This window comes from Octodon degus, unplaced genomic scaffold (genome assembly GCF_000260255.1).
Source record: "Octodon degus isolate 3935 unplaced genomic scaffold, OctDeg1.0 scaffold00055, whole genome shotgun sequence".
NCBI lineage: Eukaryota > Metazoa > Chordata > Mammalia > Rodentia > Octodontidae > Octodon > Octodon degus.
In genome coordinates, this window is record NW_004524631.1 from 2684352 (window position 1) to 2709829 (window position 25478).

General features: G+C 34.8%; 1 protein-coding gene and 1 pseudogene across 1 annotated transcript in view; one reads left to right on the forward strand and one right to left on the reverse strand.

Annotated features, from left to right (window-relative positions):
* Positions 1–25478, reverse strand: part of Nlgn1 (neuroligin 1) — a 908803-nt gene that overhangs the window by 812442 nt on the left and 70883 nt on the right. The window lies entirely within an intron of this gene.
* Positions 22428–23217, forward strand: LOC101564978 (annotated as a pseudogene).

A 25478-nucleotide genomic window follows, 5' to 3' on the forward strand; every position in this document is an offset into this window, starting at 1 on the left:
CCCCAGTTCCACCAAAAAAAAAAAAAAAAAAAAAAGATCTGGGATTTCTGGGATGGCTATTCAGAATGGGGGCCCTTATCCTTTAGGAGCTATTAGTCTTACAGAAATCAAACACTAAATATATACACTTAAGAAATAATACTCCTACAGAGGTTTTGGAGGAAAACAAATGAAAGCAGTAGAAAGAAAGAAGTAACAGTAAGAAAGAGACAAAGAAATTAGTACAGAAAAGAGGAAGAGATCAACAGAGCCTTGATGGTGCTGAGAGTTCAACAATGAAGAGTACTGACGTCAAGTTCTGAGAACATCTATGTTGGTGCAGTTTATAAGAAGCCAAAGTAGAGTGCCTTGAATAGAGAGTGGGAAAGAGGGTCTTTCCTAACCTTTGGCTGGTAATGGCAGCAGATTAGTGTGGATGGAAAATGTGATGATTTAAGAGATTTCAAGGATCTGCATAATACTGAAACGTTTGAATAGCAAAGTATATATTTTTCAATTCTCTAGATTTTTGACTATTAAAGTTTGAAGTAAATTATATGTAAGAGAAATAAGAAAATTAAATCTTTTTAAATCTTTTTAATCTTTTATTTATTTAGCCATCTATTTGTTTATCTGGTACAGGGTCTCACAATGCAGCTAAGACTCATAGTGATCCTCCTGTTTCAGCCTCCCCAGTGCTATGATCACAGTCAAGCATCACCACGCCTCGTTCCAGTGGCCAGCAAGGTGCTCCTGAGGTTCCAGGCGTTGCACAGTATGTGGTCCTGGGGACAGAACATAGGTCCTTGTGCTTGCTAAGCAGGTGCTTAGACTGCCAAACTATTGTCCCAGCCCTACAAATGTCAACTATTTCTAAGAATGCTAAAAAAAAAAATCTGAGCCACCAGTTTCAGAAATTCAGGCTAGATTTGAAACATTTCTTCATGAATTTCTTCATGTATAAAATGCTTTCTACATATGTTGTATATTAAGGCATAAATAAAAAAGTGTGTTGATGTTATTCAGTAACATGAAACATTTCCAATGATCTGTGGATACAAATTTTGAAATGATATAAAATTGTACCCAGAATATTACAGTGAAACAGAGGTAAAGTTTCAAATTACACAGACCATTTATATTTCTCTAGGTCTTCTGAAAACAGGAATTAGTGGTAACTAAAGTTGATTGTTTCTTGTCATCAAATTAATTGGCAGTTTATGACACATATGTGCCATGATAGGCCTTCTAATTACCACATTTCTGATGCTGCTATTTTCCTAATCAGCTGCCAATAATTCACATGTACTGTTTCTTCTCTTCAGTAAGCAAGGGAAACAAAGTGCTGCTAATGAGGGATAAGGAGAGAAAGTGAAAAGAATCCCAGTCAGTCGCCTTCCCTCTTAGATATGCATTCAGAATTTCACGTGAAAGCTATCATAAAGTGAAAATTACCAACCAGTGTTAGATTTAGCTTTGCACCTTGTCCTGCCTTTGGAAACAGCATTACGGCTTCCAGGATAATTAGAAACTGGTAAACCAACAAATTAATAAACTATCCTCAGGTGGCCCTCAAAAGATAATATGGCTCCTACAAAGTGACAAACATTCTCAGGGAGAACTGTACAGACTAGAAATGTCTGGTTTTATAACAGCTTAGAAAGCAAATTTTATCAACAATCTTAAAATATAAATGAAAATAAATGATTTAATTCAAAAAGTTTAAAAAAATCACACAGGATTTTATATAAAGCATGTATAGAAATATTTCCTCATGGACAGCTTCATTTTTAAAAATTATCAGATGATAAAAATAAGCCTTTGCCTATTATCTCATGCTGTTCAGCATTTGGCTTGTAGCCCAGAAGAGGGTCATGCCTTTATAATTATAGAAAATGAAACTGTAAAACATCCAAGAGTTTAGGAATTACTGCTGAGCATATATCAAATGAGGCTCCTACACTGTTTTACACACAGTAGGTACTCAGCAAATATTTCCTAAAGGAAATATTTGTTTTCATGGAAATCAGTCCCATCTGTTGTCATCTTGCTTAAGTCATATATGTTTACTTAGTAGACATTAACTAAGGTGTGTAAGACTCTATGTATCCAAGTCATCATACCTCAACCTTAATATGTTGTGAGGTCTTGAATTAGTCATTCAAAAGTCTTAGGGATCAACTTCATCATTTGTGAAATAAGGTTGCTAAGGCTGTATCTAGATCTTTGCCCAAAGCCTCAGGGGCTCATAGGTGGGGATTAAGGATGGTTACATCGCAGGGTTGCTACAGCTAAATATAATGTTGGGGCCTCCTTATACAACAAGTAGTTTACTTAGTGAGGTTATAATTAAGGCAGCTAGCTGGAGCCTGATTTTTGAGTTGGGTGATCCCCATATTGATAAGTAAAATAAGACTAGAGTGAACTAGGACTTTGGACCAAGTATAAACTTCCTCAGGCAACATGGACTACAGCCCCCTGTCTACTAAAGGAAGTTTCATCCCCTCCTTAGTAAGCTCCCAAGTTTCCAAGTATTTAAAATGCAAAGTAGCAAAGTATGGATTTTTGGGACTGACTTTTTTCTCTGTATGTTCTAGACAGAAGGCCTTTGTTAGAGGGGCATTTGGCTATATTTTTTTCCTTGTTTATGGGTTTTTTTACTCTGCTGGTGATTTCTTTTGACCTGCAAAAGCTTTTCAAAAAGATGAGATCCCAGTTGTTGATTCTTTGAAGTATTTCCCATGTGGTTTGGTTTTTGTTCATGAACTGACTACCCACTCATATATCTGTAAGATTTTTACCTACATTTTCCTCAAGGAGATTTAGTGTTTCCATTTTAATGTTTAAATCTCTGATCAGTTTTGAGTGTAGTTTAGTGCATAGTGATAGACATGGGTCTAATTTTGGCCTTCAGCATATGGAAAGCCAGATTTTCCATCACCATTTGTTAAATAGCCTATGTTTCTTTCAGTGAATGTGTTCAGTCCCGTTTTCAAAGATAAGACTGAGTGTATTTTCTCTTTATGTCTGCATCTTCTAATCTGTTCTGTTGATAATCATGCATGGTTTTATACCAGTACAATGCTGATCTTATCACAGTAGTATTGAAGTATAGTTTCAAGTCAGAGATTGTGATGCCTCCTGCCTTACCTTTGTTAGCCAGGATTGATTTTGATATTCTGGGTCTCTTCTGGTTCCAGATGAACTTTAGAAATATTTTCTTTAGATGTGTGAGATATGCTAATGGTATTTTAATCAGGATTGCATTAAACCTGCATAACAATTTTGGGAGCATGGTCATTTTCACAATGTTGGATCTTCCCATCCAGGAGCAAGGAATATCTTTCCATTTTCTGAGATCCTCTTTGCTCTCCTTTCACAGAGTAATTTTTGCTCTATAAATATTGTATTGCCTTTGTGCGATCGATTCCTAAGTATTTCATTTTTTTAGATGTGAAAGGTGTGATTTTCCTAATTTCACTCTCAGTGTGTTCATTGTGTACAAAAATGCTATTGATTTTTGAGTGTTGACTCTGTATCCCTGCTACATTATTGAATTTGGTTATTAAATCTACAAGGTTCTCTCCTCAACCCCAAATTTCTCAAATCCTGCTGAGTAACTGTTAGAGATCTTGGTTTCCAAATGATTGTTTTATTTATTTATTTATTTATTTATTTAGGAAGGGTCTGCAGCATGTTCAGGGTCTCACTACTGGATCGAATTCATAGTGATCCACCTGTTTACAGCCTCCTAAGAGCTGGGGTTACAGGTGCATGTCACCACGCCCAGATGGCAATTCTCAATTGCCATCTCAGTGGGCCTCAGGGTCTGGGTGAGCATAGCAGGTCCAGGGATTGAACCCCTGGCTGCTGCACCTGCTTGCCAGTGCTTTAATCCTCTGAGCTATTTGGCCAGCCCTCCAAATGATCATTTTAAATCCACAGGACAACTTAATATATGTTCACTAAAAAATTGAGCCATATTCATGTTCTTCTTATCCATAAAAAGTTCCAGAAGTTGGGATGATGAGAACATTCACTTTTCAGATTCCCCTCCTAAAGAAAGCAGAAGCCAGTGTCTCCTATTACTCCTTTTTTCAATAAAAATTCTCCTAATGTCCTCCTTTTGGTTTGCAACTTTATTCCTCATTGTTGTAAGAGCATGAGCTTGGTCTGTACAAAATTAACTGTTTCACATGGAAGAAGTGGCTTCCTGGGGTCTGGACCTTAGAAAGTATATCTTTACTTTCTAATGTTTCTCGCTTAGTTCCTCCTGGCTGCCATGATTTGAGCTAGTTTCCTCTACCCAGGAACTTCTATATAACAGTTTCTATGTTTGAGCTTGATGAGCATAGGCTAAAATTCCTAAAATATGGGTGAAAATAAATCTCTTTAAGTTTTAAGTGTCTGGTGAGATATATTAGGTTGATGTAACATTGACTGGGAGAGTATGTGTGATGTGTGAATTCTAGGAACCTGAAAAACATCTGCAGAGCAGTTCCCCAAGCCCCACACCTGGAATTTCCTGAGAAATTGAGAAGTTTTACAATAGGATGGCCTAGACTTGAAGTCAGCCTGAGGTGTGGGACCCCAGCACTGCCTTGTGTGTTTCCTTAAGATTTGGATAGTATTGGGGCTGGTGAGATGGCTCAGTGGTCTAAAGCACCTACCTAGAACAAGCTAAGCTAAAGCACAGGGACCGCGGTTCAATACCCCAGCACCACATGCCAGTCAGCCCCGCCCCCTAGTGGGCTGAGCTGGCCACACACACACACACACACACACACACACACACACACACACACACAGATAAATAAATAAAATTTAAAAAAAAAGATTTGGATAGTATAAAAGAACACAAATACTAAGAAAAGCTTGCTATCATGGCTTTTCCCATAATGGTCTGTCCTGCTTTTTAACTTGTTGCTCTTTTATCTTGTTTTTACTTCTTTTTTTCTCTTTTACTTGGCCCAAGCTCACGCTGAAGAGTCACTTTTTCCCTTACTCCTCACTCTTATTTTCAAATAAACTTTGCCCCTGCTTTTTTCTCATTTCATTCAATTCTTTTTTCCAGGAAAAAATAACCTGGAATCTAACTCTGGAAGGACAGTCAAGTAACACAGAATCTATTAATGCTTAAGTGGTGATCCACTTCTAGAAGGAGCTACCACATAACACTGCCCCTCAGAAGCCAGGATATTTCAGTAATTCTGATATACTGTCATATCTATGAAAATATGACTAAGATAAAGGTTAAATTTTGATGGATAGATGGCTATATAGATAAATAGATAGATATGTAAATAGATAGATAGCAGAGAAGTAGATGATAGAATGTTAATTATGAGAAGCAAAGTAGATACTCTGCATAAGGCTAGGTTAAAAAGGCATATAAAAATCTATATATAATTCATAACTATAATGTGATTCTTATATAAATAAGCTTTGGTTTATATAACAAATTAAAATATAAGTAAGCATCAAGATTTGGAAGTGCATTTTAGCTTCTGCTGCTAGCTTGATCAATGTTTTTGCTAAGTATTTTAACACAAAATCTTATTATGAGATAATCTTAGGACTTTTAAATACTGCTGGGATAGAAAGTGTTAATTACAATTGATACATTTTGTTTACTATTTCTCTTTCTCAGAGGTTCTATACTTAATAGTCATAACTGGAACAAATTAACAATAGATGCGTGTCCTCAAGTGGGCTAATATTGTAGGAAAGACAAATACTCCATACACCTTTACATATAAGTTTAAATATAACTTTTGCATGTAAGGAATGAACTTAAGTAATTAGCAAAACTTAAGTAATGGAGCAATACACTGCATCCTACACACACACACACACACACAGACACACACACACACACACACACACACACACACACACAAAGTTGAAAGACATGTCCAATATGAAGAAAGCCTTACATATAAATATACGTATTCCTCTGTGGCAAAAGAATTATGCAAACATTAAAGCTATATTTCGTATTTTCTGGAAGCATTTATCAAATACATAACTTGGCAAAGCACAAACCTCAAATCAACTTAATTTGTGTTATCTAAGGGTTCACACATGAATAAAGGTATCACATTTGATTGAAGCTATTTCTTTAGAACTGAACACTTATTTATATACTTTGGAGATTTGGGGACACAAGATCCTCTCTTCTTAAGTATCTTGGAAAATTGCCAAGAACTAAATTTAATGTTCATGGCAAAAAAATTTGTAATCACTTTTGAACAGCCAAAACTAGAATATCTACTCAATAACAGCACTTGATTGCTGTCAAAATGAACTACTTACCACTGAAATGTCTAAACTTGAAAAAATATTTGTGGAAAAATTATTATAGTATAACTTAAAATATGGTGCTGTGTCTAGGAATATCAAGATGTAGGTTAATGTAAGTATTATTAAATCAAGCACAAGCATGAGAATATCACGTTAAGATTTGCCATAGACTTGAAAACAGCATGTATTCGAAGTCATTCATTTATTATAGAACTATGTTGTAGTACAAGATGAAGGTGCATGAGTAGGCTTTCCGGTAAGTTCTCCATAAGTAATTGTTCAGCATTTATTCAATAAGCCAGAAAAAATAAACTTTTTAAAATAAGAATCTGATATCTTTATTATTTATATTGTGAATTTTCCATGCATTAAACATTAAAACTTAATATAAATTTAAATGTAAATATAAATTGGCATCATAGTTGTAATTTCAAATATTTCCCTGTCTCTAAAAACTATATCAAATCTTTCTTTCAAAATCTCTAAAAAAATAAATAAATAAAAAATAAAAATAAAAATTAATAAATAGATAAAGGGGCTGGGGAGATGGTTCAGTGGAATAAGCACTTCCCTGACAAGTGCAAGTACCTGAGTTCAATCCCCGGTTCTGAAAAAAAAATCTAATAATATTGCTGACATAAATGGTAGTTAACAGAACTATTACAATATAGCAATATAAGAATTCCTAAGGAGACTAATGTAAGGAAAATCCTCTCAAGTTTTAGACCTTAAGTTTCATTCTGTGTAGCTGTTTGGTCATTTTCATTTTAAAACAGTGGCAAAGAGAAAACCAAAAAAATTGAACTTTGATTTGGTGTTCAACAGAAAGTTTGCACAAAACTGCCTGAAAAATCAAAAGTAATAAGCTGATAGGAAGAAAATAGAGCACAAAACTTCACAACACTATATTGTCAACACCCATGCTAGAACTTCAACATTGTCCAGTGAGGAGCACCTTACCACAGTGGCAAGCTAGAGGCAGTGGCACTCAGGAGGCACTGGACAGATGTTCCCTAAAATCTGCAGCTACTGGAATGGAGCGTGGGATGGAACCCAACCACAGGAACACCACTTGGAAGAAAAGCCTGTCATTTGAATTCTAGTAAAGAAGGTGTTTTGGGTGAGGATCAGGGCTGTTCCTGGATCTCAGCACCGAACATAGCACAGGTAAATCTGGAGGACAAACCATCTTTGGAAAAACTCAAGCGTCTCTTAGAGAAGAAACCTCCTGATACCTCAGTAGATGTGGGGCTGCAGTCCAGGCCTAGCATAGCAGACGATATCCAAAGCCCATTTGCCCTAACTCAATATTCTCAAGAGAGGGACTCCTCAGATCAGGGCATTATAGGAAGTGAAAGCCAGAGAATCACTCAGGGGGAAGTGACTGAGTTGTGACCAGTGAGCACTAGAGACTGTGGAACAAAGGGCATGGATGCAGACACTGAAGGATCTAGGAGATGGTGAGAATTGCAGGTGCTTGCAGCTGTTGTGACCAGTGAAATCCTGAGTTGGAGAAATGACACTGGAGTAGAGCCAGAGTAGGCATTCTTTCATCATTACCTCCAATGCTGCCGAGCTCTGTGCTCATGTGTGCTTCCTCATGTCACTCCCAAGTGCTACTCAATTCCATGGAGAAGGGCTCTCTTCTGCAAAGCCCAAAACACCACCAATTAGCAGTTGCAAAGAGGCACAAACAGAAAGATTGGTGCTTGGTGCAGCACAGAAAGATGGAGAATTGGCTTAGAAAGTGCAGACAAGCAGCTGTCTGGGTTACTGGAGAGGGAAAGAAATGGAGATTAGGCAAGGATCTGCAGAGACCAATGGAAGAGTGGGCACCAGGCCAGTCATACTGGGTCTTCCCCCAACACTGATATAATTGAAGGTGCCTGGTAATGAGACAGAGTCTTAAATATATGGTCATATATTCCTATAGGACTGAAGCTGAAGCAGCAGAGCTCTGCCTGAAAAGAAAAGGAGTTTTGATGGCCTGTTTGGACCCCACATCTCCACTATTCCATGTAGTCACAGAAGAACCATATCAGGCAGCAGTCGACACACTCAATCTTCCAGGCACAACCACAGAGGACTAAGGCTCATCAGTGTGCATGCATTACAAGGCCAGGATTCTACATTTTTGGATTAAGGGGAAGAACATCCTAGCAGAATTCTGACTACAGTGTAAATAGGACTGAGAAGACTATTTCCTTGAGTGTGTTCATGTATGTGTCATTTTTCTTTTCTGAAGTTTTGCTTTTTGAAAGAGCTGGATACTCTGTGACTGTGTGCCTGAAAAAAGCTATTATTCTTACCAAGCTAGGCTAGCTATTCCAATATCAACCAATTTTATAAAGTGAAAAAATTGGAATTGTTTCACTTTTACTTTTCCCTCCTCGGACTGCTATTTAAAATTCTTCCTCTCTTTCTTTTGACTAACTTTCCCTCTCACATCATCTCCAATCTTCCCTCCCTCCCCACTTCCTTTGGATTAAACAAATGTTATTAATAAATGTGTGGTTTCCTCTTTTTTATTTTTTCTCTTCCTCATGTAGTATTGCTTTCAACAAGAACTAGGGAGATCAGCAATGAGCTAGTAACAGTTTAGGACTACAAGTTCATTCTACCTAGTCACATTGTGGTGCTCCCCTGCTAAGGGCTGTTTCATAAGATTAAATTACTTTGTGGTTCAATCCTAAATCATGTATAACCTCTTTGTTCTCTTCACCACACTCTATTGAATCATCCCTTCCCATTATTAACTTTCCATCTCACATTGTATTAGTCACTTCCCAGTTCCTGGAAGAAGAATATCCAACACTCACTAGATAAAGGATAAGAAAACTACATAAGCACACCCTTTCAGAGGGTTCAGTATATGATTAGCTGGTACTGAAACAGAAATGTTGTGGTGGAAGAGCCTGGCAGAGGAAAACTTCTCAAGCCATGTAAGCTACAAAGTAGAGAAGGTCAAACCCAGGGACAGTATACCCTTCCCAATCATACTGGAAGTGACCTTCCTGACACCAATCAACTCCAAACACTTTTTTGAGCATTTTAGACCTAAACCATAACATTCTCTTTTTCACTTTCAAAAAACTTATGCTTATCTCTTTATACGAGATTAAATTTTTTCCACCCCAAAGAAAATTATCAAAGTTTTAATGAATGCAGAAATGCTGGAAAATCCAAATTCAACATTTTCTTTGAGACTCAAGGCCAACTCTTACCCTATAAAAGTCAAAAGAATATTTAAATACTTCCCACATACAGTGGCACAAAGTAAACATTTCCATTCTAAAAGGGAGAAATAAGACAAATGAAAGGAATAAGAACAAAGCAAGACTGAAACATAGCAAGGCAGTGATCAAACTTGGGATGGGGTATGGTGAGATATAAATTCCCAGGGTCTTGGTCTGTTCTGTCCCTCTGGCTTTGCAGGTTGCAGCTCACAAGACTTCTCTCTTGGGGTAGCTCTGCTCCCTATCTTTGCTTTTGATCTTCACTTTCCTGGCACTTCTTACCTCCTGAGGCCTGCACAGTACTTTTGGCTGCACTCTAAAAGCCTTGTCTAAGACTCTGTCAGGGTCACACTACTTAGCTTCCCAGGCTTTCTTCCGAGTTTTGGATGGAGTGATCCATAGTTCCACAACACTTTCACTGTGCATGCTTGAAAATTCAGTACAATAGAAATGACTCTGAGGTCTGAAGCCACCTCAAGCAGTACCCTGGATCCCTTGGACAATGGCTGCAGCTGCACCTAGGTACCTAGATGACTAAACTCAGAGAAATACTTCCCTAGCCTGGCCTGAAAGATCAGGGTGCCCTGTGACTCTTATTGAAGTGAAGTCTTTCAAAGGAGTATACCTTTTTTTATATGCTTAAGCCTGTGAAGGGTGAGGTTTGATCAATTCCTGCAGTGACTTCAAGCTATCTTTCTATTATAATCATGCATAGTACTTGACTTCTTTTTTTAATGATACATCTTTCAGAAACCACAATATCCTTTCTGTCCTCAGTTCTACCCCTACAGGTGCTACTATGATGACCAGGCTGCAAATATTTCTAATTTTAAACTACTGATTTTCACAATAGATATGCCTAAAGGCAGTCACCAGTGTCCACACCACAGTCTACATGTTGAGCTGCTTTTAAATTTTTACTACCAGATCACTTAGTCTACTGCTCTTAAATTCAGTTTCCTAGAGTCTTGGGACATGAGCAAAATTTACACACATTCTTAGTCATAGTATAGGGTCTATTGCCTATATATTCAAATGTGTAGGTGATTTGTGATATTGTGATATTGTGCTATCACAATGTCTTCCACACAAGACTTCATTCCCAACTAAAATCTCATGAGCTTTACCTTTACTATTAGAAGTCTTTTGGGATCCTCGTCTTTGCAGCTCCAATGAATGTCACCAAGTTCTGTGTTTAACATTCTTGGCTTCTCTACTTTACATCTCTAAACACTGCACACTTCCCCCACATTACAGTTCAATGTGCTTCTAAATCACTTGGACAAGCACAGTAACATCATCAATCCATCACTGTTCCAATTTTCTGTGTTAGCTTTTACTTCACTGGGCCAAGATGCCCAAAATCCACAGTGAGTAGAGATGTACTTTAGATCAGAGTTGTACTGGGTACCACCCATGAATAGTCAGTCTAAAGGCATTAAGAGCACAATGCCAAGATCTGGTATAGGACAACTGTGCACAGCCTAGAGGAAAGAAACACACAGAAAGAGGAAAGGGTGAAGGACAAGAACATACCCTGACAAGTCATGCCTACCGTGACCAGTCTTCACTCGCCAGGCCCCACCTCTAACTCACAAAACATTTGGGGAACATTTTAGATCTAAATCACAATATGATTCTTCTTAAATCCCCCATTCCTCTCTCCTGATTTTCAATGTCACATAAATACTATAAGCACATCGTATTGTTCTAGTTTTAAATTTTGGCTTTACTTTTTCTTTTCAATCATTCCCTCTTTCCATTTGCAAAATAGTTATGTAAGGTATGTGCATATGTGAAATGATGAATAAAAAATAACTATTGCTTTAATTTATACAGTACTTTTCATTGGCATAGCAGGTCGATCCTCTCCAAAAAATATGTCTATAGGATTCAAACATAAGCTTTCTACCAGAACAATAATTGTTCCCTGCTGCATTATAGCTCTGTCAATCTGCAGTTACATTGTCCTCTCTCTTCTTTTTACCCACCTCTGAAACAAAGTCTTCATTTCCTCTTTTCTTCCCTTTACATATGACAATAATATCAATATATTATTATCTCTTTCTTTCATGTGTTATTGCCTATTTCTCTTCTTTCCCCTTTCGGCCACACAACTTCATTTCCTACGTCTTTTTTCCTTTCTTCATCCTTTTTCATACATCTCTATTTTTCATCAGTACTATTTCATTGTCCTCCTGTATTATTAAAAAAATATAAAAATTTATTTTATTTATTTTTCATTATTTTCATAGATTTTTTATTTTATTTTATTCTGAAGAGTACAACTAAAAGCAAGAACAAATACATATGTTACAGATTTTCAAATCAAGAACAGCAAATTAAAAATGGTTGTTATATTACCTACTTTATTGTCAGATCTGTTGAAAGTTTTGCAAGATTGGATACAAAACTGAATCATAACATTTACTTTCAATAAACCTTAATCATTTTTCTGCTCTTTTGTACTTTTTTGTAAATTTATTTTAAAGAGAGTATAGTAATAATTGATAAGACATTAGTAATAGTATATATTTAGAAAATCAAGATGAGAGGTATTCAACCATGGTTTTTGTATTACACATTGTTGTCTTTGAAGTAGTTGCTTAGATTGCAGATATCATAATAAAGAGAAAAAATATAAAAATTCAAAGCAAGTTTGAAATTGTATTTTGACATGTAATTCATCTTGTAGATGTTGATACAACTAATAATTGTTTTTTCTTGTAGTACAGTGTCTGAGACTGACCTGAATACTGTGATTAGTTAACACATGCGGGAAACTAAGACATAACTAAGGAGAAGTCACTTCATAAGACATGCATCACAGAGCTCTCCACAGCAACAACATAATTTTCTGACCTAACTCATCTTCAACTTTCAACATAAAAGGCTGTACCTTTGGGGAAACCAGACAAGGAGAAAACACATGAAAGCATAACAAACCTCTTATCTCCCTAATGCTGATCTTTTGGCCATTAAAGCAGCAATGTGAAGGAAGGTTCAGGAAAGAACTAAAACTCTAATTGTTATAATGTTTGAGGAGGTCAAAGAAGAAACAAAGAAACAAACGGAAAAGATTTCCAGTGAACTCAAAGGGCCTATAAGCTATTAAGTAAAATAATTCATGAGATGTCCATTAAGCATAGTGAAGACTCACAGGTGCTCAAATTACAGAGCAAACTTCAGAGAATGAATGACTTAGAATTAAACAATTGGATATTATGAAATAAAATCAAGAAGAAATCCTGGAAATAAAGAAAAAAACACAACTGAATGTCATGCTAGTAGACATGAAAAATGGAAGAATACCGGGAACTAAGGACAAAAGTAAGGTAGGAATTACTTTCTTCATGGAAAAGCCATAAGAAATAATGAGAAACTTATTGAAGAGCTTCTAGATGACTCTGAAAGAACTAATCTGAGACTCATAAGAATCAAGGAAAGGCTGCATAAAGAAACTAAAAGCGTAAAATACTTCTTTTTTAATAATTTTATTGAGAAACACATTATCAATGAGACAGTTTCACAACTGATTACTGGCACATTTTCAATAATTAATGCATTGCATATTATTGTCTTAATGGTTATTCATTTTATAAGATGCAGCATAAAATACTTTTTTAAGGAAATAAGTTCTGAAAACTTCAATGTGGAGATCGAAATGGATAACCAAGTCAGGAAACAACACTAAATCAATGCCACCCAAAGGAAGCCACTCCGAGACTCATTGTAATAAAAATTCTAGATATAGAGAATAAAGAAGCTACAAAATATCAATAGAGAAAAAATGTCAAATATCCTATAAAGATAAGCCTAGAATAATAATAACTTCCTCAACACAAACCATAGCCCTTCACAAACTCTTTACCACAAACTACAAAACCTTCCCCAAATCATAAAGACCCAGATAGCTTGGAGTAAAGTTTTTCAAGCCATGATGTAAAATATTCCCAGAATATCTTGTCCTGAAAATTTATCTTTCAATATTAGTAGAGTAATGAAAATCTTACATGACAAATAGCATCTAAAGACATTTGTGACCACCAAAACTAGTACTGAAAAAACTACTCAAGGGAATTTTAAAGAGCAGTAGTAAGGCTAACATCACCAAAGAGCCCAAGGGGAATAGCACATTTACCTGGAAATCTGTTTAATCAAAGGATAAAATAGGAGGGAATTAACATTGAGAAAAAATAATAAAATGAAAGGAATAGGTGAATACCTGTCAATAATAATACAGTGCAATTGCCTCAACTGCCCAATCAAAAAACGCAGACTGGCAGATTGGATCAACATACAAAACCCAACTATGCTTTCCTAATATATAAAAAAAAAGACATAGGCAAATCGAAAAGATGGGCAATGATACTCCTTTCAAGGGAGCCTGAAAGCAAACAGGAATAGTTATCCTGGTTTCAGGCCAAGACTGATCAGAAGACACAAAAAATTGGAACTGCATACTGATAAATAAAAACTGAATGGAATGAGATAATAATTGTAAATACATATGCACCAAATATTGGTACACCTACTTTCATAAAATGGAAATTATTAGACATAAAAGTACAGATACACAACAATATAGTCATAATGGGGGACCTCAGTACTTCTTCTTAGAAGTACTAAGTTCTAAGAGGAAGGTTTACAACTATGCAGTCCTACAAGTCCTACATGAGGAACTTCAGGATGCTTCTCCAAACCCAAGACAGCTGAGAGCTAACCAAATCCAAACTTCTACAAGGAAAGAAACTATGAGGATGAGAGCAGAAATTGATAAAACTTAGAATATAGGATCAATTAAATCAGAGAACTGGTTCTTTGAAAAGATAAATATGATCAATAAACCCTTCACCAAACATCAAAAAAGAAAGAAAATAGACTTGTTTTAATTCAATTAGATGTGAGAAAGAAAAATCATAACAGACACCATTGATATTCAGAAGATTATAAAAAGTTATTTTGAAAACATTTTAAAATAAATAAGAAAGTTTAAATGAAATTGATAAATTATTAGACAAATGATTACGAAAGTTGATATATAATTATATAAAAATCAAGAATAGGCAAACAATAATTAATAAAAGTAAGAAATTACCAAAAACTCTGCCACTTAAGAGAAGTCTAGGCTATGAAGGATTCATGGCTTCATTTTAAGAGAACTTTAGAAAATAAGTAATACCAGCACACCTTAGAGCTCTTCTATAAAATGGAATGGGATGGGGCTCTGCCAAACTCATGCCTGGAAGCTAGTATAAATCTAAAAATGTAATAAACCACATAAACAGAAATTTTAAAATCTTACAGTTATCTCAGTAGATATAGAAAATTATTCTGATAAAATCCAACATCTACTCATGATAAAATTCCTGCCATGAAAAAATCTAGAAAAACCTTAACAAAAACTGATGAAAGCCATTTATGACACAACAACTGCCAGTTACATACTAAATGGGAACAATGGAAAGCATTCCCACTAAAATCAAGAACTGGACAAAGATGTGCATGCTTACTATTCCTACTCTATATTATTTCAAAACTTAAGCCAGAACAATCAGATAAGGAAAAGAGATGCAAGGAATGCAAATAGTAAAGGAAGAAATCTAACTATCTTTATTTGCAGATGACAGATCCTTCACACAAAAGACACATAAACTTTCACCAAAAGATATAAATAGAAAAGAGAAACACTGGGTCTACTGGAAGATAAAATAATTATAGTTTTAAAAAACAGAGGCATATCCAAGGACTTTCTGAGAATTCCAAAAATAAGAAGAATAAAAAATGGGATTATATTAATTGAAAACCTTCTGCACCACAAAGGAAATAACCAATAGAGAAAAGTGACAAGCTACAGAATGGAAACTGAAATGAATACACACCTCAAAAAAAGTACAAATGGGCAATAAGAGTGTGAAAAATATTTAGGATCTTTAGTGATTAGAGAATTGGAAATCAAAATAATGATGAAATTCCATTTTACTCTGATTAGAATGACTATGACCAAGGACTCAAAAATCACATACCATGGAAAATGAGAGAGAGGAAATAAAACCTTCTTTGTTCTTAGCTGGAATGCAAACTTTTACAACCACCATGGAAATCAGTATGTTGACTCCTCAGAAAACTAAAAATAGAAATTCTAATTGACCCATCTATACAGTTCTGGGTATCTTCTCAACAGTTAAAGTCATGATATTACAATGACACATGCCTACCCATGTCCACAGCACCAGAATTCACAATTACTAAGTAAGGAAAATATCTCACATTTCAATCAAAGTATTAACCGATAAAAAATGTGACACTAAACAAAAAAGTGTACTACTCAGCCACTAGAAAGCATGAACCCAGGGGCCAGGGAAATGGCTTAGTGGGATAAGCGCTTCCCTGGCAAGCACAAGGGCCTAGATTCAATCCCTGATTCCCCCCCCAAAAAAACAAAAAAAAAACAGAAATAAAAGAAAAAGGATGAACCCAAGTCAAGGTTAGGCAGATGAAATAGTTGAAATACTAATAAATAATGTTAAGTGAAATAAATCAAACATGAAGGGTTAAATACTCTTTGTTTCTTTAATACAAGAAATGCAAAATATAAATAGAGTAAAAGAAGCAATGATAGAAGGACATATAGTCAATATGAAATGCACGTAGTGTTTCAGAGATTAATAAGCTACATTCAGATGAACAAAAATTCTACATCTATCACTATATATAATACTAACATAAAATTATAGAACATGTGGAAAATGCATACACTGAAATCACACAAAAATTGTTGACATATAAAGCCTGAGTAAATGAGAAAATATGCAAATTAAAAGATAATGAAATTGAATTGAAAGACACTTATTTTCTCAAATTAATGCATAAATTTGGTGAAATTTAATGTAATCAAATTACCATCCTTGAAGCATTTTCTGTAGTAATTTACACATTATGAAATATATATTTATATAAAAAGGACTTGGAACAATAAAGATAATATTTAAAATAATACTGAAAAATTAGCTGATTTTCAAGACTTGATATAAAGTCAGTATCAAAAGAGTGTGAAAGGAGCACAAGGTTAGATGTAGGCTAATGAAACCCACAAGTCACCTCACAGATCTGCACTTTTATGATGAATTGATTTTTAGAAAAAGTGGCAAAGTCATTTTATTTGGAGAATGGACATTGGAATGATACTGAAATTTTATATCAAAGTAAAATAAAAGCCCTGCCCTAGACTAATTCCTCACAGCAAAGATGAAAAATTTGAAATGATGCTGAGATCTGAAAATATAAGATCAAAAATAAATCCTACAGAATAAAAAAAAAAGTACTTCTGATTTTTAATTAGGCAAATCCTTTTAATATTAGTCACGAAACACATATCCTCAAAAAGGAAAGCAGTAAATTATAAATCTTCAAAATTAAAATGTTTTGCTTTTTGAAAATCTCAAGGAAATAAAAAGCAAGACATAGGGAGAAAATATTTACATAACATATTCGATAATGCATTTTAATCAATAATAGGTGGATGACTATTGTGACCAAATAAAAAGGTGAACCAATTTTTATAAGGACAATGTTTGAAATTGAGATTAACATGGTTAACATGAGATTACCAACTCTTTTGGTAACCAAAAAAGTGAAAAATAACATTACAGTGTTATCCCAAATGCCCTACAGAGTGATTAGAACAAAAAAATGACAATGCCTAATGCTACCAAGGAGGCTCCTGTAGAACATCTTGTAGACTTGTATGTATCATTGGAATATAAAATGTTGTAACCTTTGAGAAAAGTGGTTAGCTGTTTCTTCTAAATGCAACTATCATAAAACTCAGCAATTATACTCCTACCTTCAAGACTAATGAAAGCATACACCTATTCAAAAACTATACATAAATGCTTATAATAGCAAAACTCGAATAATCAAAATTTCTATCAATAAGTAAATGCATGAACAAGCAGTTGTTTAGATAATAAAACACTATGTAATCATGGAACAAACTACTTATATTTGGAACAATATGAGGATATTTTAAAATATAATATGCTGAGTAAAGAAAGCCACTTCCATGATTCTAGCACTAAGAAAACACATGTCTACGAAAATCCACACTAGAGCTATTGAAGCAGAGTCGGAGAACAGGTGATTACTGTAGAGATGCACAAAGGACAGTTAGGGATGAAGATATTCTCTAATTTCATTGTTCTAGTACACTTAAAATGGTGTGTTTTCTTGTCGGTAATTTATGCCCCAATATAGTTTATTTTTAAAAGTCCCTTAGCAAACTTGAAAAAACAAAGTTTCCTTAATCTGATGGAGTATCAGACAACCAAATAAATAACATTTGGAGAAAAGATAAAGATTTTCTCCCTAAAATTAAGAAAAAATTGATGACGTCCATTGTTTCATTTGTTCTATAAATTGTAGTAAAAGAAAAAATGCATATCAGAAATTAAGAAATAAAACGATCTGTATCTTTAGACGATGTGAAATTTTAGAGATTATCCAAAGGAAACTGAAAAATTGCTAAAACTAACAAGTAATTTTAGAAATACCAAGCACTACAAGCTAATACATAAATTTAAGCATATTTTGTATACCAGAAGCAATCCATTGGAATATAAACTATTAAAATAAATTGTGTCTACAATAGTATTAAAAAGCATAAAATATTTAGGAACAAATTTAACATATTATATAACGCTTATGAATTGAAAACATTAAAACACTGCTGAAGGAAATTAAAGAATGTATAAATGATTATGCCCTCGAAGAGAAAGGCTCTGTGTTGTTAATATGGCAATATCCTCAAACTACAAAAGCTTCAATTGCAGTTCAAAAGTACTTCCAACAGCTATTTGGCAGAAACTCCAAAAAATTTGGAACCGCAAAGCATCTAGAATAGTCAAATCAGTTTAGTAAAAGAACAAAGTTAAAGCCTTTACACCATCTGCCTACAAGAATTACTATAATGCTGCAGTCATCAGCATGGCGTGGTAACACCTCTAAGAACTGACAAGTAGATACAGATAAAGGAATGACAAGCTTAGAAATACATTCCCAGTTGCTCGTTTATCTAGTATTGGACAAATAGGCAAAAGTAAGCAAACAAAGTCTTTTTAGCAAATGGTGTTAGAATAACTGGAAATCCAAATGAAAAAAATGACTTTTGACCTACCTCAAACTCCTAATAAAAATAACTCCAATCATATATTTACGATCTAAAATGAACTAGGGAAAAGCTAGGGAAACACCAGATTATATAATTGGGGGTTAACAAAAGTTTGTTAGGCAGGTCACAGGAAGCAAACTGGAGGGAGGGAGAGGCCCAATCCAATCACAAAGTTCTACTATGAAAACCACCTCACCCCCGCCCCCGAACCAGGGATTGAACTCAGGGCTTTGTGCTTGCCAGGGAAGCACTTATTTCACTGAGCCATCTCCCCAGCCCCTAAAACCACCATTTAGAAAATAAACCGAGAGAATGTTTTCTCTCCATGTGACTCTCCTTAGGCACACTCGACATCATCGATCACTTTCCTCTTTGGCCCCATAATCTACTTGATCAGAAAATTTGGGACACTACTGAGTTACATGCTTTCACAGAGAGCACACTGGCCAAGCAATGGCCGTGACTCATCCACATGGCTGACACTGACAAAGGTTCTACAATCTGAGGTACAGAATCTCAGGATAAATCCTGAGGGGATTTCACTGACCTTATCAGACCCAAAAGCTACAACTCTTGTTGCATAAGTCCTGCTTTACCTTGGTCTTAACCATCCAGTAGAAAGTATAAAAACAAAATATAAGAAGTAAAGTCATGCTTTTATGTTGAGCTGTGGTGGACTCAGGTCAACAATTTCTGACATTGCCAGTTAAGCGGAAGACCCAATACTATTATGGGATACTGGACTCGCTTAGAATATTTTGTAGAGTTTACACACCTATAATATTCAAATAACAGAACTTAACAAAAAAAAGTGTATACAGATGAATGTCCATTTTGTATCTGTGTATTCAGAGAGGTTAGGATAGATATGTAGTTACATTCTCTTAATGAATAGAGTGATTTGTTCTAATGGTGTTTGTAAATAGGATATCAAGTCCGCATCTTGTACAGCACTTAACCACTAAGAAGAATGTATGCAGTGTGTTAATTATTGAAACTGTCCTACCGATTTGATTTGAAACTGTCTCATTGCTATTTGTTTATCAATAAAATTATGGGGAAAAAATAAAAAATAAAGACCAAATGACAAAAAAAAGAAAAGAAACCGAGACATTATTTTGTAAGCTTATCTGCTCAAAAATTAGTATTCAGGATGTATTAGAAGATGCCTGTAATGCAATAATATAAAGACAACCAATGAAATAAATGAGCAAAACACATACAATGGTACACACTTAACTAAAGAAGATGCACAAATGTACAATAAAAATGAAGAACACTGTTATACTTTAACAATCAGCAGACAAACTGAGAAGCAAGAGCAATAATATACCACCATATAGTGACCAAAATGGCTACCAATGATTAAAATAAGAGCAAAAACCTAAACGTGTGCATACCTGCGCACACACACCGAATAGAAACACTATTAACAAAGAGGTAGAATAACTGAAATAATAGAGGAAAAGTCCAAAGGAAACTACAGAAAACCCAACAGACAAATATAAACTGCACATTCTGTACAACAAAGAATCACTTGTATGTCAAAATGCAATTTTTGAATGCAGAAATATCTGTATGGGAGTTCGTTGTAGTTTTCTTTCAACTTCCATCAATCTACAGAAATTTTCAAAAACTGTAAAAATCATAATGTAATCACTGAATAAATACCTTGTATTTTTCAAGCAAATCATTTAATACATATCTTAAATCTGAATTTGTTTCTATGTATCTATCTATCCAGTTTTAGTTAGATGTCTGAATTCTTGTGCTTTAGTGTGTTAATTTTAACCTCAATTTCTCACTTACTGATTCTATGAATGTGGTTAGAATATTTGTCCCTCTATTCTTTCATTTATAATATGTGAGTGATTAAGTACTATTTTCATATGGTCATTGACAACATTGAATGTGATTGTACACAAAAACTTTAGTATTTTGTTCAATGTGGGGTAATCATCTAAAATTGGTAGCCATGATAACACTATTATATACATATCTTACCTCTTGTACCTCACCCACATTAAAAGGATTTTCAAGAGAAAAGTATACAGGGAAGTTATGGGGTAGCTGACCCCTAAGTTTATCAGCAACCTCAATTAACAGACACAAATTGCAATATGCTACTATATACCAAAATGATGCTATTTTATATGATTCAGATCAGAAAGCATGAAAAAAATGAATCCCTTCACTACTTCGGCAAAATATGGCATCTATCCAGAAGGCAGAGACAGAGGCAAATACCTCATAAACATGCTTGAGTTGAATTCTCAGATAAGTGACTCAGCAGCTGTGTGACCTGGGGCAGGATATTTAATGTTGCTGAAATTCAATTTCTGCATTTCCAGAATGATGTTGATAATACCCTGTAGGCATATGTTTAGGAACAAATGAAACTTACTCTATGCAAAACTTTAATAGAAATTATAGAATAAACACAGCAAGTGAAGCCACAATTGTTTTAAATCAAGAAGTATTCATTAATTAAGATGTCTCACAAACCACTGACAACAGCCTACAGTTTGAGGATGGCAAAAGATCCAGGAAAATCTACTGGGAGATACTTATACTTACCGTGTTAAAACACTGGTACTTGTTCCAAATTTTAAGGCTGGAACACAAAGTCGTGCTAACAACATTTATTTGTACTATCGTGTTCTTCAATAATTCAGCAGACATAATTCAACCAAAGGTTGCAAGTTCCTTTTCTAAAGTCTTTCAATGTATTCTACTTTTCTACTAGCCCTCTAATACAGTGAACTATTGCATTTGTGATGTATTCTGAATGAATACACTTTAAAGTAACACCTTGAAAAGTTTATTTATTATGTAATTATAATTAAGCTAGGGTTATAATCTAATTATGTTAACAGAGATATAAGCTACACATGTGTACACTTTTTTCAATTTTCATTTTTTATTAGTATGTGTTACCAGTATATAATGATTGCATTCTCTGCATGAAGGTGATGCATCTTGCACAAATCTTAATAATGTTTGTCATCACTTTCCCTCCTCTGATCCCCCATCTCTTAATTCCATTTCTGCATGAGAATGATCTACCTTTCTACATCTTATTATCTACGTTTTTTCCTCTTCATTTATTTTTAGAGGGTTTCTCATATAAAGGAAACCATGTGCTATTTATGCTCAGGTATCTGGTTTATTTCCCTTAGTATTATTACACAAAGTTAAGCCTTCCTAAGAAAATATCCAAATACACAGAAAATCTTAAATAGTAAATACTATTGCTTATAGAACTGGTCTTCATTTGCATTTAAACATTATTTGATTGACTCGTAAGAAGCAATTATCTGGGGCTAGTGTTTATGTAACAATTATGAGGCCTAGTTCCTACAGAGAAGAATTAAGCACCATTATCTAACAGGGTTAATATTAAGTGCTCAGGCTCACAAAGTACTGACGTGTGAGAGCTCTAATCTACATGAAGGGAGTATTGGCATATGTAGAGAGACCCATTCCTAATACTTACACAAGTTGACACTTTCTGACATCTGTCATCTGATAGGCACAGCAACGAACAATTTTCATATTTTCAGATAGAAACAGGCAGAAGGGTTTCACTATTAGATTCTCACAGAAAAATATACAATAAAGAACATGTGTCGGGGAAAAGAGAATTAAATGTGCCAGACAGCTATGAAAATAAAATATAATAGCTTCAAAAAATATTAACGAATATGTGGGTAGCCCCTTTTGGCTCTTTGAGTAGCACCATGGCGGTAGGCAAGAACAAGCGTCTTACGAAAGTCGGCAAAAAAGGAGCCAAGAAGAAAGTGGTTGATCCATTTTCTAAAAAAGACTGGTATTATGGGAAGGCACCGGCTATGTTCAACGTAAGAAATACTGGGAAAACACTCATCACCAGAACCCAAGGAACCAAAATTGCATCTGATAGGTTCAAAGGTCGTGTGTTGGAAGTGAGCCTTGCTGATTTGCAGAATGATGAAGTTGCCTTTAGAAAATTCATGCTAATGACTGAAGATGCTCAGAGCAAAAAAAAATACCTAACTGCCATGGCATAGACCTCACCTGTGACAAAGTGTGTTCCATGGTCAAAAAACGGCAGACCATGATCGAAGCCCATGATGATGTCAAGACTACGGATGGTTATTTGCTTCGACTGTTCTGTTTCGGCTTTACTAAAAAATGCAAAGATACGGAAGACCTCTTATGCTTAGCACGAGCAGGTCCACCAGATCCGGAAGAACGGTGATGGAAATCATGACCTGAGAGGTGCAAACAAATGACTTGAAGGAAGTGGTCAACAAACTGATTCCAGACAGCACTGGGAAAGACACATAAAGGTCTTGCCAGTCTATCTACCCTCTTCATGATGTCTTTGTCAGAAAAGTAAAAATGCTGAAGGAGCCCAAGTTGGAATTGGGAAAACTCATGGAGCTTCATAGTGAAGGTGGCAGCTCTGGAAAGGCTACTGGAGATGAGACTGGAGCTAAAGTTGAACGAGCTGATGGATATGAACCACCAGTGCAAGAGTCCGTTTAAGATCTAGATTTTTAATAGTGATAAAGTCCTATTTGTGAAAAAAATAAAAATATGTGAGTAAAATTTAAAAACTTTTTTAATGCAAAGAATACATATATGGAAGGAATTAGTTTAAATTTATTTTATTTATTTATTTATTTATTTATTTATTTATTTATTTGGAACTAGGGATAGAACTCAGGCCCTTGTGCTTGCCAGATAAGCACTTATTCTATTGAGCCATCTCCCTGGCCTTAGATTTATTTTAAAGTGAGTTAAAAAAAAATCCTAAAACACATTGACAAAAATGATATACAAATGAATTAGGTAGTGGGTATAGTAAAATAGTATCCTAAGATTCATTTTTGTTAGGAAAGATGAAACTGGTGAATGTCAGGCATTTTATTGGCAATTAAGCTTACTAAAAAAATTAATGCAATACTAGAAATAGATATACAATATATAACATACGGAAAAACAAAAATGTCATCTAACAGAGGCAAAATAGAATAAAAAATAAATAAATAACAAAATAAAACAAAAACCAGTATCTAGGAGGTACATAGCATGATAAAAAAAGAAATTCAAATGGATCAGTAACTATAATTAATATATAAAAAACTCATCATGGCTGGCCAGATAGCTCAGCATACTAAAGCGCCTGAATAGGCAGAGCCCAGTGGTGGGAGTTTGATCCCTGGCCTGCGGTCCCAGCCCTGACCCTGGGGCATGCTAAAACAGCCATTGAGACTGGGAGTGGTGGTGTACACCTGTAATCCCAGTGCTTGGGAAGTTGAAAACAGGAGAATCACTAGGACTCCAGTCTATGTAGTGAGACCCTATAGATCCTGTACTAAATACATAAAATAGATGTATTAAAGAAAAAAGAACTCATCAGTTATCAAAATTTCTAAAATGACAGCTGTATGCTATTTAAACAAGAAAACATTAAAATATTATAATAAAGCAAATATAAGAAGAATAAAAAAAGGGAAATTAGGCAAACAGGAAGGTAACATGGTGTAGTTACACTTATTTCTGATGAAATTATTGAGTAAAATTAATGTTTATATGAACTACAAGTAGACTACACTAATAGATATTTTCTGTTTATGCACAATGTCCTTGGTTCAACTACCAGCATAGACAGACAGACAGACAGACAGACAGACAGACAGACAGACAGACAGACAAGGCAAACAGAGTCTATACTAAGCAAAACATGTATTGCAGTAATAGTGAAAAGAAAAGTTGCTAAGTTGACTTAACACTTCATCTGCATGCACCCAACAGCATTGTTGCAGAATACATACACAATTTGAAAGAATCAAAAGTAAAAATTGAAAAAAAATTGAATTTGACAATTTTAACATAATGTCTTGATACATCATGGATAAAACAAAAGCAGCAATAAGCCTGGAAAGATTTAGAAAAGATAAATAATAGCAAATGAAGAACTGCGAAGCTCTAGCCAGAAGAATTAGTGAGTCAGTATTATTTTAAATACACAGAAAATAGTTACAAGATTTAATCACAAAGGAAGCCCAAGTCCTAATAAATATCAATAATTAGTAGTATTCAAACCACACTGCAACAAAAATAAAACAAACTTTTTAAATTGTAGCTCAGTAAAAAGGCTTGGGATCATTCATATGTCAAAAAGAAATTATAAAATAATGAATACACAGATATAAAATGATAGCAAGAACATGTCACATTGTCAACAGTACTTAGGTAAATATTCATACGGTAAAATGTAAACATCAGAAAATAAGACAGATTAACAAGGAATGAATTCCACATCTAACATAAATTTAAGATGGTTATTTGAAAAGAGACTGAGTACAGCAAAAGCTCTGGAATACAACTGTTTGCTCAGGTTTTTATTTTGAGCAAGAGAAAGCCAGCCACGAGTAGAGAGGACAAAACAGCAAAGGACAATTCAGGTTATGTTTTGCTTCTCTCCTGCCACTGTCTCAGTTGAAGGACTCCTGACCCTGTGACTCAGCTCTGCTTCAGGTATCCGCAGAGGTATCCTGGGGTGCCACGGAGTCCTGTGCTTATGAAAGGAAAAAAATAGAACAAGAACTAATGAGCTCCATGAAGGACTTTTCTCCACTGCTTTCACTCAAATGCCTATACTGATAATTACAGACCCAGGTTCTGATCTTTTATTATTGTTTTAGTACCATGGTCCTTTTCATTACATAAAACTAAATTCATTAATATTCCAAACAAAAATTTAGCATCTACTTATGGAAATCGAAAAATTGATGCAGAAT